Source organism: Piliocolobus tephrosceles, chromosome 4, assembly GCF_002776525.5.
Source record: "Piliocolobus tephrosceles isolate RC106 chromosome 4, ASM277652v3, whole genome shotgun sequence".
NCBI lineage: Eukaryota > Metazoa > Chordata > Mammalia > Primates > Cercopithecidae > Piliocolobus > Piliocolobus tephrosceles.
The window spans coordinates 144,711,257-144,726,744 of NC_045437.1; the positions used below are offsets into that span (position 1 = coordinate 144,711,257).

General features: G+C 41.5%; 1 protein-coding gene and 1 pseudogene across 2 annotated transcripts in view; both read right to left on the reverse strand.

The window, feature by feature from the left end:
* Positions 1-15,488, reverse strand: part of SH3RF2 (SH3 domain containing ring finger 2) — a 145,214-nt gene that overhangs the window by 83,769 nt on the left and 45,957 nt on the right. The gene's annotated exons all lie outside the window — the stretch shown is intronic.
* On the reverse strand, positions 691-12,213 carry LOC111552695 (annotated as a pseudogene).

Sequence of the window (15,488 nt, forward strand, 5' to 3'; positions counted from 1 at the left end):
CCTCCCAAAGTGCTGGGATTATAGGTGTGAGCTACCGCGCCTGGCCAAACACAACTTTTATATGCACTGGGAAATAAAAAACATTGTTTGACTTGTTTTATTATGGTATTAGCTTTATTGTGGTGGTCTGGAACTGAACCTACGCTTTCTCTGGGGCATACCTGCATAATAATTTTTTCCCCATAAAACATGGATATTTTATTCTAGCTCTAGGAAATCAACAAAACAAAACAAAACAAAACAAAACAAAAAAAACAACAACACGGAGGGAAACACATCTTTCCACATACCATTCTAATTTAATTGACATTAATTTGGGAACAGAAATATATGTTTATACGTATATATATGTATGTATTTATATACACATATATGCATTTTCAGATTTTGGTCTCACTGGAGTTCATGTCTTTTTTTTTTTTTAATAAATGCCCCTAAAGGTTATCGAATTCAAGCTAATACGTCTACTTATGTCTCCTCATCAATCATTTAATATTGTTTGCATTGCATTCACAGTTTGTGTGTTAACCACTTATGTAATTTATCAAATTGCACATTTGGAGAGGTAAGGGAAAAACTTGGTTTAAGTAATACTCTATGTATCAATTACCCATTACATGATTTTTTTCATCATTATTTGCAACCTCACACATCTGTAGTTTTCTATGTAGTCTCTCTATGCAGTCTACTTCAGCTTCCAGTGCTGTACTTATCTATATCTTCTGGGTGGGACCACCCATGATCCATGAACTTGGGGTCAGGCATGAATTGTGTAGCACCTGAGTTGGATTCTGATTTGGTCTTTGCTACTAAGTTGAGTTCTGTTGGCAAGGGCACTGCGTGTTTCAAGACGTGAGTTGTTTTTGCAGGTACTTCTATTTCGGCAGAGGATCCTAGCTTAGTTTTTTTCTTTAGGTTTAGGAAGTAACTCGTTTTTGCTGCTTTTGTCCACAGTGATTTAACTGCTCCAAAAATGTGCTGGTTTGTAGCATACACCTTTTCCCCTGTTACCTTAGCAATTATTACTGACAGAACTGGGTAGCAAACAGTTGCTTATAAAGTGGTCAGTCCCAGAGGATAAGTAATTTTCTTAAACTTAGAACCTTTTTCTTGCTGAAACCAAGCCCACCAGTCCTGAAACCACAATAACTCCCATTTTTGGAAGAAAATCTTGAGGAGGATTCTTCAGATAGACATGAGCATCTTTTCCAAATTGTACTGTATCAATTATCCCATTTTTCACAAAGACAAAAACACCCTTGCACCAGCCAGTATAATGACCAGTTGCAGTGCAGATGGAAGCAAAGCCCATTTGTAAATGACCAGGCTGCTCTTCAACATATTTAGACTGGAGCGGTGGTGCAGTATATATGGGGACTTGCTCTGGTATCTCTAGCTGCTTTTTGGATTCCTCTTCTTTGGCTGCATGTACACTTACAGATGCATATATCAGACCTGCAGGCATGATCGTCAGTTTTCCTATCTACTAGCAGGGTGAAAATCGGAAACATTGACAATGGTAAATGTTGGGGAGAACGAGGAGCAACAGGAGTCTCATTCATTGCTGGTGATGAAATAATCTACACAACAAATGCCCGAGATACCAGTTTACCTGTGTAACAAACCTTCACATGTACAACTGAACCCTGATGAACCCATGGTAGACCACCATGTCTACGACCCTTTCAGCCAAGGTTTTCACACGACACCTGCAGAATATTAATAACTAATTACTGAGCACTTCCTATGTGCTAAGTGTGTATGTGGGCCATCTCATTTAATCTAGGTAGTCCTTGGAAATAGACACTCATTATCCCCATTTATAAGATAGGGTGACAGAGACACAGAGTAGTTTATTAACTTGCATAAGATGACACAGCTGGAAAATGGCTGATATGGGGCATGAACTCAGACTACCTGATGCTAGAACCCTTTTTCTTAATCACTACGCAAGGCACAGAGTCGTGAACTTGACTCTACATCTATGAGAGGGGAGTCAGTGACTCTTTCTGGATCTGAATACTGATTTTGAATTCTGGCTCCACTTCTTTCCATTTGTGTAATCATGGCCAAGTTACTTAATCTTTCTTAAACTGTATTCATTTATAAAATGAGCATTTGGATCATTAGGAAGCTCAGCTGAGACAAAGAAACAATTAGTCAGAGATCAATCGTCAGTTTTTAAAAAAAATCAGCTCAAGCATAATCATTTGTCAAATCAGTTGTCTAAATAATTATTTCAGTCAAATGCATTTTTACTAATTGAAATTGTTTTTTTCACATAGAAATGGCCTCACTCCAGTCTTGCTTGAAGTCTGCTTGGCAAACTGCAAGTTCTAACAGATTAAGAGGAAGTGCTTCAGTCACCTACTGTCGTATTTTATTTTGTGCTTTTCCAAGCAGTGGGATTATGCAATCACCTCTCATTGTAGCAGTCTTGCTATTCATAATCTTGCTATTCATGCAGTGGGGTATAGAGAGGCATTAATTTAGGTCTTCGTGGATCTCCTGAATCCACAATGTTCATTTGAAAAAAGAATTCCAAGCAGCTTAGTGGTAAAGATAAGACCTAACAATACTTTGCTGATGGAATGGTGGAGATGTCCTTTTCTGCTGGTCCTGGGATACAGTAAGGAGACCCCAGAACTGAGAAAACCACAGGAACACAGCTCATCCCCAGGAAGCTGGTGGACAAATGAGCAAAGATGTATGTACTAGGGGGCTTAACATAATGCAGTGGAATAAAGAGGGAATTGGTTGAATAAATTATTATATACCCATACCCATACAATGAAAAACTTTGCAGTCACTACAATTGATGTTTTTTTATAATAAATAACATTGAGCGTTACTGATAATATACCATTCAGTGTAACAGAAGAGGTTAAGAACAATTATGTAGACTAGATTTTCGTTATAAATACATATGTATATTTTTACCTAGGGAAAATGCTAGATGACTATAGGACGATATTTCAGAAGTGGTTATCTCTAAATGGTGAGATTTTTGAATGTTGAAAAAACACTTTTTTTTCCTAAATGCTTAGCTGTGTTCTCTAACTTTTCTAAAATAATTGTATTGCTTATTACAATTGGACAGTTAGAAAATGAATGAAGTTGGTGGATGAGAGGTAAAAGGTATAAGAGGAATTTAGAAAGAAAGTAAGCCAAGCTGAGTAGGATAAGCAAACTATGCAACTACCTTTTTTGGGGAAGGTGTTCCCTACCTGAGAAATGAGCAGGTAAAAGCTGGATGAGAATGGATTTCTGGGGAATGACCCATATCTGTTAGACTCCTAGGGTTGGGTACATGAGGGAACAATAATTGTTCCTCCATATTTCTTCCTCTCAGTTTTCCATTGCAATATCACATTTTTTTTTTCTGGGTACATGACTACCTGGAATATTGGTCACATTTTCAGCCTTTCTGGTGATTAAGTCCAGGCCAGTGTGGGAGTAAGCAACCTTTAGGAAGTGTCCTTCCTGAGTTTTCTTTTCCTCCCCTCCATCTTGCTATGTGGAATGCAGACATGATCCCTAGAGCTCTAGTCGCCATCTTGAATATTGAGGAAGAAGGCCACACCTAATAGGAGGGAAGAAGCCTGGGTTTCAGAGCTGCCACACCCATCATGGATTACTTCACATCCAGACTTTTGTCTGAGAGCCAAATAAACTTCCACCTTGCTGAATGAATTGTGAGGCTTTATTATTATTATTATTATTATTTATGAAAAAAAAACAGAAAAGAGAAAAGGAAAGAAAGGAAGAATGAAAAGATAAATAAGAAAATATCTAAGCCCCTTTGGATTTGCATGATGATAATATCAATAGCTAACCTTTACTGAGTGTTTCTTTCTTGCATGAGATTCTTTGCTAAGCGCTCTAATTCTCTTTGCTAAGCACTCTCTAATTCTCACAACAACTTTTGAGGTGTGTATTATTTCAAATGTCAATTTTTAGATTAAAAAACTGGGGATCAGAGAATGATATGGTTTGGCTGTGTCCCCATCCAAATCTCATCTTGAATTCCCACGTTTGGAAGGGGCCTGGTGGGAGATAATTGAATCATAGGGGCAAGTCTTTCCTGTGCTGTTCTCATGATTGTGAATAAGTCCCATGAGATCTGATGGGTTTATCAAGGGTTTCTGCTTTTGTTTCTTCCTCATTTTCTTTGGCTGCTGCCATGTAAGAATTGCCTTTCACCTCCTGCCATGATTCTGAGGCCTCCCCATTCATGTGGAACTGTAAGTCCAATTAAACCTCCTTTTCTTCCCAGTCTCAGGCATGTCTTTATCAGTAACATGAAAATGGACTAATATAGTAAATCGGTACCAGTAAAGTGGGGTGTTGCTGAAAAGATACCTGAAAATATGGAAGCAACTTTGGAACTGGGTATCAGGCAGAGGTTGGAAAAATTTGGAGGGCTCAGAAGAAGACAGGAAAATGTGGGAAAGTTTGGAACTTCGTAGAGACTTGTTGAATGACTTTGACAAACATGCTGATAGTGATACGAACAATAAGGTCCAGGCTGAAGTGATCTCAGATGAAGATGAGAAATTTGTTGGAAACTGGAGCAAATGTGACTCTTGTTATGTTTTAGCAAAGAGACTGGCAGCATTTTGCACCTGCCCTAGAGATTTGTGGAACTTTGAACTTGAGAGAGATGATTTAGGGTATTTGGTGGAAGAAATTTCTGAGCAGCAAAGCATTCAAGAGGTGACTTGGGTGCTGTTAAAGGCATTCAGTTTTATAAGGGAAGCTGAGCATAAAAATTTGGAAAATTTGCAGTCTGACAATGTGATAGAAAAGAAAATCTCATTTTCTGAGGAGAAATTCAAGTCCACTGCAGGCTGCAGATATTTTAGTAAGTAATGAGCTGAGTGTTAATTCCCAAGATGATGGAGAAAATGTCTCTAGGGCATGTCAGAGGTCTTCATGGCAGCCCCTCCCACCACAGGCCTGGAGGCCTAGGAGGAAAAAGTGGTTTCATGTGCCGGGCCCAGGGTCCCCCTGCTATGTTCAGCCTAGGGACTTGGTGCCCTGTGTCCTAGCTGCTCCAGCTGTGACTGAAAGGGGCCAATATGGAGCTCAGGCTATGGCTTCAGAGGGTGCAAGCCTCAAGCCTTGGCAGCTTCCACTTGGTGTTGAGCCTACAAGTACACAGAAGTCAAGAACTGAGGTTTGGGAACCTCCACCTAGATTTCAGAAGATGTATGGAAACGCCTGGATGCCCAGGCAGAATTTTGCTGCAGGGGCGGGGCTCTCATGGAGAACCTCTGCTAGGGCAGTGCAGAAGGAAAATGTAGGGTCAGAGCCCCCACACAGAGTCCCTACTGGGACACTGCTTAGTGGAGCTGTGAGAAGATGGCCACTGTCCTCCAGACCCCAGAATGGTAGATCCACTGACAGCTTGTACTGTGTGCCTGGAAAAGCTGCAGACACTCAACACCAGCCTGTGAAAAGCAGCTGGGAGGAGGGCTGTACCCAAGCTGCCGAAGACCATGGGAACCTACCTCTTGCATTAGTGTGATCTGGATGTGAGACATGGAGTCAAAGTAGATAATTTTGGAAGCTTTAAGATTTGACTGCCCCGCTTGATTTTGGACTTGCATGGGGCCTGGAGCTCCTTTGTTCTGGCTAATTTCTCCCATTTGAAATGACTGTGTTCACCCAATGCCTGTATCCCCACTGTATCTAGGAAGTTACTAACCTGCTTTTGATTTTACAGGCTCATAGGTGAAAGGGACTTGCCTTGTCTTGGATGAGACTTTGAACTATGGACTTTTGAGTTAATGCTGAAATGAGTTAAGACTTTGGGGGACTGTTGTGAAAACATGATTGGTTTTGAAATGTGAGGCCGTGAGATAAGGGAGTGACCAGGGGCGGAATGATATGATTTGGCTGTGTCCCCTCCCAGATCTCATCTTGAATTCCCACATATTGTGGGAGGGACCCAGTGGGAGGTAACTGAATCATGGGGGCAAGTCTTTCCCGTGCTGTTCTTATGATAGTGAATAAGTGTCATGAGATCTGATGGTTTTAAAAAGAGGAGTTCCCCTGCACAAGCTCTCTCTGCCTGCTGTCATCCATGTAAGACATGACTTGCTCCTCCTTGCCTTCTGCCATGATTGTGAGGCTTCACCAGCCACATGGAACTGTAAGTCCAATTAAACCTTTTTCTTTTGTAAATTGCCCAGTCTTGGGTATGTCTTTATCAGCAGCATGAAAACAGACTAATACAAAAAATTTAAGAGTTGCCCAAGTTCACAAGCTAGAAAATAATGAATTTAGGATTTGAACTCAGTATCCCCAAGCCAAGCCTGCAATTCTTTTTCTTTTTTTGGGACAGGGTCTCACTTTGTCACACAGGCTGGAGTGCAGTGTCATGGTCTTTGCCTCTGTAGCCTCCACCTCCCAGGTTAAGTGATCTTCCTGCCTCAGCCCCACAAGTAGCTGTGACTACAGGTGTGCACCACCATGCCTGGCTAATTTTTTTGTATTTTTTGCAGAGATGGGGTTTCACCATGTTGTTCAGGCTGGTCTCAAACTCCTAAGCTCAAGTGATCCACCCTCCTCAGCCTCCCAAAGTGCTAGGATTCTAGGCATGAGGCATTGCGCCAGGCCTGTTTCTTAAAATATAATCTGTGGTTTCCCTGTATGAGAATCTGAGAGGTGTTAAAAATGCAAATGCCTTGATCCCACCCCTGACTGATTTGATCAGAATCTCTTGGAGTGGGATTCAAGTAGCTGCATTTTTATCAAGCTCCCTCACCAAGTTTGATGCTACTGAAGGTCTAAGCTATATCTTATTCTAACTCAAATGGGGGCAATGAATGGAGTTTTGACATAGGCTTTGTAAATTGCTAGCTTTCTTTCTTTCTTTTCTTTTTTCTGAAAGATATTTGCTGTGCAAGTAGCTTGCATATTTTAATGACTTACTGAGAGAGTATATTAAACTAAAATTGCACAAAATGCTCAAATTGCTTTGAAGATGCCTAAACCTTGAAACCCTAAAATAGTACTAATTGCCTATTTTCATCTTTTCTCCATCTCCCCTCAACATAAATAAATATTGTGGGAATGAATTATATATAGATTCTATTTTTAACAGGAAGACCCTCTTTCTTCTTTCTCTCCATTTTGGATAATCCCTCCTCTGGTAGTCTCATTTCTATGTTCATACTCACAGAAAACATTGGTTTCCATAGTGCAAAGCAGGGCAGAGGGAAGCAGGAAGGCATGGAGCGAGGGGAAGAGAGAGGGAGAGAGTGAATGACTCTGAAGAGGAAAGGAAATGAACATTTATTGGGGTTCTGCCAGGCCACAGACATTTTTCTTACATTATTGCACTAATGCACTTTCCATGTATTATTTCATTCATATGCTCTCAAAACCCTATGAAGTAGGTGGTATTACCCTATTTTATGATGAGGAAACAGAAGTTCTGAGATGGGAAATGTCACCAAACAAGGTCACGCAGTCAGTGTATGGCAGATCCAAGATTGAATGAGGCACATTTGACCTGAAAGCCTGGGTGCTTTTAACCATTCTCATCATCTGCCATCCAGCTGAAGTCACCTAGCATGTTTTTCCATCATAAAACTCATTTGGGGCTCTGTTTTGTAATCAAAATCTGAATCGAATGTGAATGCAATTTGCTTGCTGCTGGCTGTAATAGCATGAATTATTGAACTCTAGAGCTCTCACATAAAAGTTAAGCACCTGAAGAGACTCAGCTGGTTGATTCTATCCAGTCCCCCACTGCTCTCTCAAGGGAAAAAGATTCCAAGTTCCACATCAGCTCTCACCTGTTGTATTGTTGGCAATAGCTTTTCTCACCCATCATTGTTTTCTGTCTCTATAGATGCAGGGGCGAGAAGGCACAGGGATAAAGTTTGTGTGGAGATCTCACAGTCAGGTCATCACCAAACTCTTTTTCCTTATGTATACCTAAAAAGCTTTCCTTTTCTGATATTAAAAAAGCTGAAGACTCTATGCTCCTGTAATCGCCTATTCATTTGTCTCCTCGGTAAAGTCTGGAAGCCACAAGAGGCATGATTTTGATAGAAAGATAATGCATAGACTTCAGAGACAAGAGCTTGCAGACACTTTAGTAATAAAATTATGTTATTGCTTTGCCAAGCATCCCCTTCTGTAAGGAACCACCTGTTCTCTCTTTACCTTCTGATGGGCAGGTTATTCACCCTGGCCACATCATACACACAAGGGTACGTGGGCCAGGCTGGCCCGTTAGAATATCCCAAACCCTCAGCACAGTGATGAGGCATGTACCTCAATCAGGGATAATTAATATTTTTCTCTGAGATTTGATATCTAGATGCTGAGAAATAATCTCTATTGCTTTTGAATTATGAGCCTTCAGGTTGTGGACCTTGGGCCACCAGTGCAATATGGTGTAGTTCAACGTTGGCTATAATATTGGTGATATTTCCCAACCAGTAGACACACTGTCCTGAAAGAAGCTGTAGAAGGCAACAGTACTAGATATAGCAAGCTAGATAGGTAACTAGATAGCTAGAGCCCTGACAATAAAATTTGAACTCCTAGATTAAATGGTGCCTGAAGGTTATTCAGTTAGATGAGCTCTCCAATTGTCTACATCCCCAATTTACTGTTGATTACTTAAACTACTTGGAGTTATTTTTTGACACTTGAAATTGGACCAGTCCTAACTAGTACATATTTGAAACACAGAAACAACAAACTTCATAATAATGTAATATCCAAATAGCAAAATTCAGAAACAGCAGGAGGTTCAGCTGCCAGTAAGTCCTGACTTTATTTCCAATTTTAAAAATAAAGGGAGGTATAGGTTGATAACAGGATAAGAGAAAAGGAACACAAGGAGAGCAGAATCACCACAGTGACACATACAAGGGAAAAAGCAGAGCTGAGATGAGAACTCAACTTGCTACTGTGTAACGAGCTCTCTGACACACCCTGGAAATGCTTCCCACCAATTTAGGAAGGTTGGCCTGGTTCTGTCTACTCCTCGCATCAGGTGGGACCAACATCAATATGCTGAGCTAATGGCTTATCAATGGTTTACTTCCCTGAGTTGGTCATGAGATTGCCCATCACTGGAGAATGGAGCCCAAACAAAACCATCCTGGCCTTTGACCCAAGTTATCTATCATTTCCCAGGTTAAGTTCTCTGCTGCTGGAGAATTCAGGATTTGTGTCTGAAGCATCTCTGCCTCTCTATCTTTGAACACTGTACACAAGTAGGTGTTTAAGAAATGCTTGGTGAATGAATGAATGAGTGAATTACTCTGAAAACCTTCAAGAATTACTGTTCTCAGATACATAGAATGCATGCAAGGTTCATACATATGGCTGATAATAATTACTCAAGTGGAGATCTATTTGATGAGCGAGGGAAAAGAAGGATTATTTTCATCACATTTTCTAAACACCCCTCAATTTTAATGATTTGGTGTTATACACACACACACACAAAGGTTACATACTCAAATAAAGTTAGGCGTCACTGAATCAGCAAAGTCACACAGGTTTCCTTGCTGACTCACTTTTCAGAAGTTTTATTTTGTGAATGTGATTTGCATAATTGCATCTGGGTCACTTTGCAGGAAGAGCCCACGTGTCTTGGGAATGCTGGGCAAGGGAAATGTAACTTCCCTGTGAGTTCACTCTACGGATGAGGTAAGGGGTCAAAAATTGTACTGTACCCTAACTTTGTAGTTGCTGCTTAACCAACGAAGCCACCCTTCCTCCCTCACTCATAGTGATAATCTTTTTGGAGCCAATTTGTTGGGGGAAATGGAGTAATTAGTAACTAGAAAGTGGTGGTTAGCCCTTGTGTATGTTTTCTCTTCTCTGGTGAGGAGGGAGACACTACGCAAATCCCAGTGCTCACCCAACAGGAGGATCAGATCCACCTGGCCTTGGCAGATCCCATATGATGCACTGCTGGGGTGGTTGAGATCAGCAGAAAGCTCACGGTGATCTTACCAAGTGGAAATCCCTAAATCCGACATTCAGATTTGAGACCAGTTTTAGAAGACACTCTGCATGAGTTTTTTGTTTTGTTTTTTTTTTTTCATAGAAAATTTTACTTCAGGAGAGGTACTAGGATGCAATAGTTAGGAACACATATGTTAGAATCACGTGGGATGTTGGTTTGCATTCTGGCTTTTGTAAATTTGGCCAAATCATTTAGCATCCCTGATCCTTAGTTTGGATCATCCAAAAATCGGGGCTAATCCTATTATTTCCCTGTGCGGCAAACTCAGCGAGTCTGGGTTATCCAAACCCTGCATATTCTGACAAAAGATTTGGCTCTTGCCTGGGAGATAACCTCTAAGTTCTTAGAACATTTTGGCTGATCAGAGAGACTTTGTCTACCTGGAGGCCTTGGGTCACATGAGATAGTCTAAGCTAACAATGTGATTTATGGTGGGGGGCTTTGGGCCAAACAGTAGAAGCTCGACCTCTGGAGGGGCTGGAGACTGAGGGCAGCCACCTGGGTGGTCTGAGATGGTAAATGTCATCAAACAATGAAATCTCCAGTAAAATCCTGAACAGCAAGTATCTGGTAAAAAGAAACGTTGTCTGCATGACTCCACAGGGAGAAGACAACTGGAAGCTTTAAGGAAGCTCCTGGACTCTGCCCTAATGTGCCTTTTTCCATTGCTGACTTTAACTTATATTCTTTAACTGGAATAAACCATAACTATGAGTATAATGGCTTTGCTGAGTTCTGTGAGCCCTTCTAGTGAATAACTGAAAGTGAAGGTGGTCTTGGGACCCCTGAGCACACTTCCTCATGGTTTTGGAGACGATTAATGTGATAAACAATGTAGAGTACTTAGTGGAATGCCTGGAAAATAATATGTGCTTGATAAATAAGGATGCTTAGGAGAGAGGGGTAATAGGCCTGCTGTGATAGCTTCTGGTCTGACTTCCCAGCTCTACTCGTCATTCATTCCTTTTTTGCTTTCAACAAACATTTTTGAGTGCCAATCATGCCAGGGATGTTCAAGACCCTTCATGGAGCTTACAATCTAGTTGGGGAAACAAAGATCAGACTTATAAACACACAAATAAATATATAATTACAAGCTGGAGTAAATGCTATGAAGGAAAAGAATTATGTTATGACCTCAAGGGAGGTCAGAGACTCGAGGGATGGAAAGGAACCCAAAGTAGGGAAGATTCTCTTTATTAGCTGCTTATTTATATTTGAAATTCTATTATGTTGTGTGACTTTTGTTATGTGTTTCTCTATTTTAGTGTTTTCTCCATTGTATGTTCTCACCGATATGTGGGAGCTAAGCTATGAGGACGCAAAGGCATAAGAATGATACAATAGACTTTGGGGGCTTCGGGGAAGGGTGCGAGGGATTAAATACCTCAAATAAGGTGCAGTATATATTGCTCAGGTGATGGGTGCACCAAAATCTCACAAATCATCACTAAAGAACTTACTCATGTAACCAAACACCACCTGTACCCCAGTAACTTATGGAAAAAATTTTAAAAAAAGAAAAATATTTTACTGTTTTCTCATTCCTGGACTATATTAGCAAGTGTCTCTCTTTCTCTCCCCTCAGTCTTTTGCTTTGGCCTCTCTTCTTCCAGTCTTTGGTAGAACGCTAAGGTATCATAGGCTCAATTTTTCTTCTTTACCTAACTCCTGCCACTTTGAGTCTGTGGGTATGACATCCCTTCCTTCCTCCTTCGAGCAAATATTAATCAGACACTCAGAATATGCCAGCCTTTATCTCTTGGTCCCTCCTCCATCAGTTCCAGGGGTTCTGCAGCGAGGAAAAGGGAAGGAAGCAGGAGTTTATACCACATGGGCAGAGAAAGAGCTGCTTATAGTCAGCAGTGCCTTTTCAGGGCTGCCATTGGCATATCTTCCCTTTTCCTTCCAAACATTTCCCTGAGATTTCTTTGGGGTGATCTCATTTCCCTGTCCTAGGAGGTAATCCAAGATATGTCTAGAGCCATATCTCTGGCTCCAAACATAAGCTGGTTCTCAATAAATAGCCTGGGATTGTTTTTGAAATGGGCTAGATGCCAATGCCCAGAGCTGTTCAATGGGATAGGACTGAACTCCCCAGGGAAGCAAAACATTTCCGTCACCATCTCTTCTCCACCAGGGCACACGGCACCTGTGGAGAAGGGCAAGGGGAACGTGGGAGCCTGAAGGATGAGGAAAAGCGCCATCTCATTCGGCCTGGGAGGCAATTCTGCCCTCTTTCATTATCCCCCTTTCCAGAATGAGCTTTTCCAATAGGTGTGGCACGTGGTGGGTGAGTCTTTTTCCATATGGTTTGAGAAACTGAGCCAAATACACCATGCAGAGTGAGAAAAAATGAGTCAAACAACCCTCCCACCACTACTTCTCCCCTGGCTTAGAGGAAAAGCAAAGCTCTGGTTGCTCCACCCTGGCTTTCTCCTCTGAGAGGTTTTTGGAGCTGAAGGAGGAATGACTAATGACGTGGAGCTTCTCCTAATGCGACCAGCTGGCCTGGGGGCTGGAGGTGGTCCCTGAATGTGATTCACAACTTATACACTGTGTCCTTGAGTGAGGCACTGAACCTCTCTGGGCCTGTTTCTTCAACTGCAAAGTGAAGAAGATGAGTTTTACCTTTCTTCCCAACTCTAAAGATAACAGACATTTATTTGTTTATTTATTTGAGACAAGTCTTGCTCTGTTGCCCAGGCTGGAGTGCAGCAGTGCAATCGTGGCTCACTGAAGCCTCAAACTCCTGCGCTCAAGAGATCCTCCTGCCTCAGCCTCCAAAGTAGCCAGGACTACAGGCACATGCCGCCATGCCCAGCTAATTTTTATTTTTGTTTTGTAGAGATGGGGTCTTGCTATATTGCTCAGGCTGGTCTCAAATGCCTGGGCTCCCTCTTCAGCCTCCCAGAGTACTGGGATTATAGGCATGAGCCACTGTACCAGACCCAGAGCTTTTTAAAGGTGAATTATGAAAGCTCCAGGAGTATCTTTGAAATACATCAGAAATAAAGGTGACAGGTGAGATGAAATCAAATTGGCAAAATGGTAATAACTGTTGAAACTTTAGTCATGGGTTGAAGGCAGTTCAATACATTCTCTGCTTTTCATTATTCTGTAGAGTTGATTATTGTGTCCACTTTCGTGTATGTGGTCCTCCTCAAAATTTCCCGTGAGGCAAAGGTGCCACAACCTGATAGGCTGTTGTGTGAGGAATGAAGTGACTGTAAATACTCCCAGGCCCTTGGGGAAAATGACCTTGAAGAGAAGATCTGAAGGGGCTGGGCTTGTCCTCAATTGTCAAAAAGTTACATCTTGATTTCAAGTAGTTTACTTCTTAATTAATCTCCATCTTTTAAGATTTACATATTTGTGTGTGTGCATATTTACACTTATTTGCAGTTTAATTTTGTGATACCAAAGGAGAAAGCCTAGCATGACCCTTGTTGGAGACCACAAGCCCTGGGAAGTTGAACTTCTTCCCTCTCAGTTCAGTGGTCCATGAAGCCAAGACTTTTTTCTTTTTTGAGACAGGGTCTTGCTCTGTTGTCCAGGCTGGAATGAAGTGGTGTGAACGTGGCTCACTGAAGCCTGGTTCTCCTGGGCTCAAGTGATCCTCCCACCTCAGCCTCCCAAATAGCTGGGACTATAGGCATGTGCCACCATGCTCAGCTAATTTTTTAATTTTTTGGAGACACAGGGTCTTTCTATGTTGCCAGGCTGGTCTTAAACTCCTGGGCTCAAGCCATCTTCCCGCCTCTGCCTCCTAAAGTGCTGGGATTACAGGCATGAGCCACCATGCCCAGCTGAAGCCAAGATTTTTAATCACCAAGGCTTTCTGCAAATCTGAAGTTTGCATCTTTCAAATCAAAATTCAGAGCATTCTTCTCATTTATACCAAGTGAAAATAGACATGACCTTGGAGAAGAAGTGCCCTGCCTGCCTACAGAGCTGAACGTCACGGAATGAGTAAGTGACTGTGCATCAGAGGGGTGCTAAAGACTCACACACCATTTGTCCACTGGACATAAGGTCATTTCTTTCAACGAAAAGTCTGAACTTAAGAAAACCTCCTGAAAGTCTCCAAGAAATGGAAAAGATCACTGATGGGTAAGTTATAGAAGTTATTTGCAATCATTTTTCACTCTGAGATAGAGCCAAAAGTCTTCCTTAGGAATATGAGATATGGCGGAATATGTGACAGTTCTCTTTTCCATAAGGTTACATCCACATAGGTGCCAATATCTTTGGCATTGTTCACTGGGTCTTTTGCATCTTTATCTTCAGAAAGCCTTTCCTGTCTCCTTCCCCAAAGGCTGGGTTAGGTCTCCCTTTTTTGTGAGCCATTGCACCCTATACTTCTGCTATCATAACACTCAATGCCCTGCATTGCAACAGCTGTTTTACTTGTCTGTCTGCACACCAGATTGTGAGCTCTGTAGCAGCAAGCCTTATGACTTATTCATCTTTATACTCCCTACTTCTACTCATTCATTCAACAAAAAAGTACTGAGTGCCTACAATAAATGAGACAGACACAATATCTGCCTTTATGGGACTTACATTGTAGTAGCATCTAGTAAGCACTCATTTGTTTGTTAAACAAACAAATGGATGAGTAAATCAATAAATGAATATTAAATCACACTATACCAGTTAAATCCAACCCAAACTTTGGTATTTAGTCAACGCTACTCTTAACAAAAGAACTCCAACATACCCAACTAGTTATTTCCCCAAGATTGGGGAGTATCCAAGCATGCTAGCCAAAGATAAATATAGTATTTTTCTAGGCCATCCTTTAAAAAGGCTCCATTATTTAAAACATGCCTTGAGCTATATCTACATCCCAGTTTTTCCAGTGGGTACTTGCCTTGGAGACTCTCGCTTGTTGAAGACTTTTTCTTTCCCACATGCCCTCTGCACTGAGTGTATAATCGCCACTGCAGGCAACCATGAAGAGTGACAAAAAAGTGCCAGCTGGCAGCTCCAGCAAAGGGAACAGGAGAGAGCAAGGAGGTATCTTTTTCTGCCTATTCAGAACATTGAAACGCAATTCATCGCTGGCCTCATGAGCCAAAGAAAGTAGCTCTCAGCAGCTGTTGATCTGAGAGGCTCCAATCTCATTTCCATGAGCTGGGTGTCATTGACACTCATCTGGCTTGTCTGGGAATGAATTGGCATGAAGAAGTCTTCCTCTTTTCATCCCTGAGGCTTTGGGTGGGCCTGTTACAAATGGCAGAAAGAGTTATATGGTCACTCTTTGAAAATCATGCCAAAGACTTTCTTGTTTTTGTTGTGAGTGGACATTCCTTAATAACTGCTGCCCCGGGGTTCTACTTTTCTCATTGCTTTCACCCTCACTCAGTAAATGCTGGTAAGTGAGCTCTAAAAAAAAAAAAAAAGGCTCTGGTTTGTAGCATTTGCCAATTTCCCTGGTATAAATACTCCTATTTCCCTGGTATAAATACTCCTATTT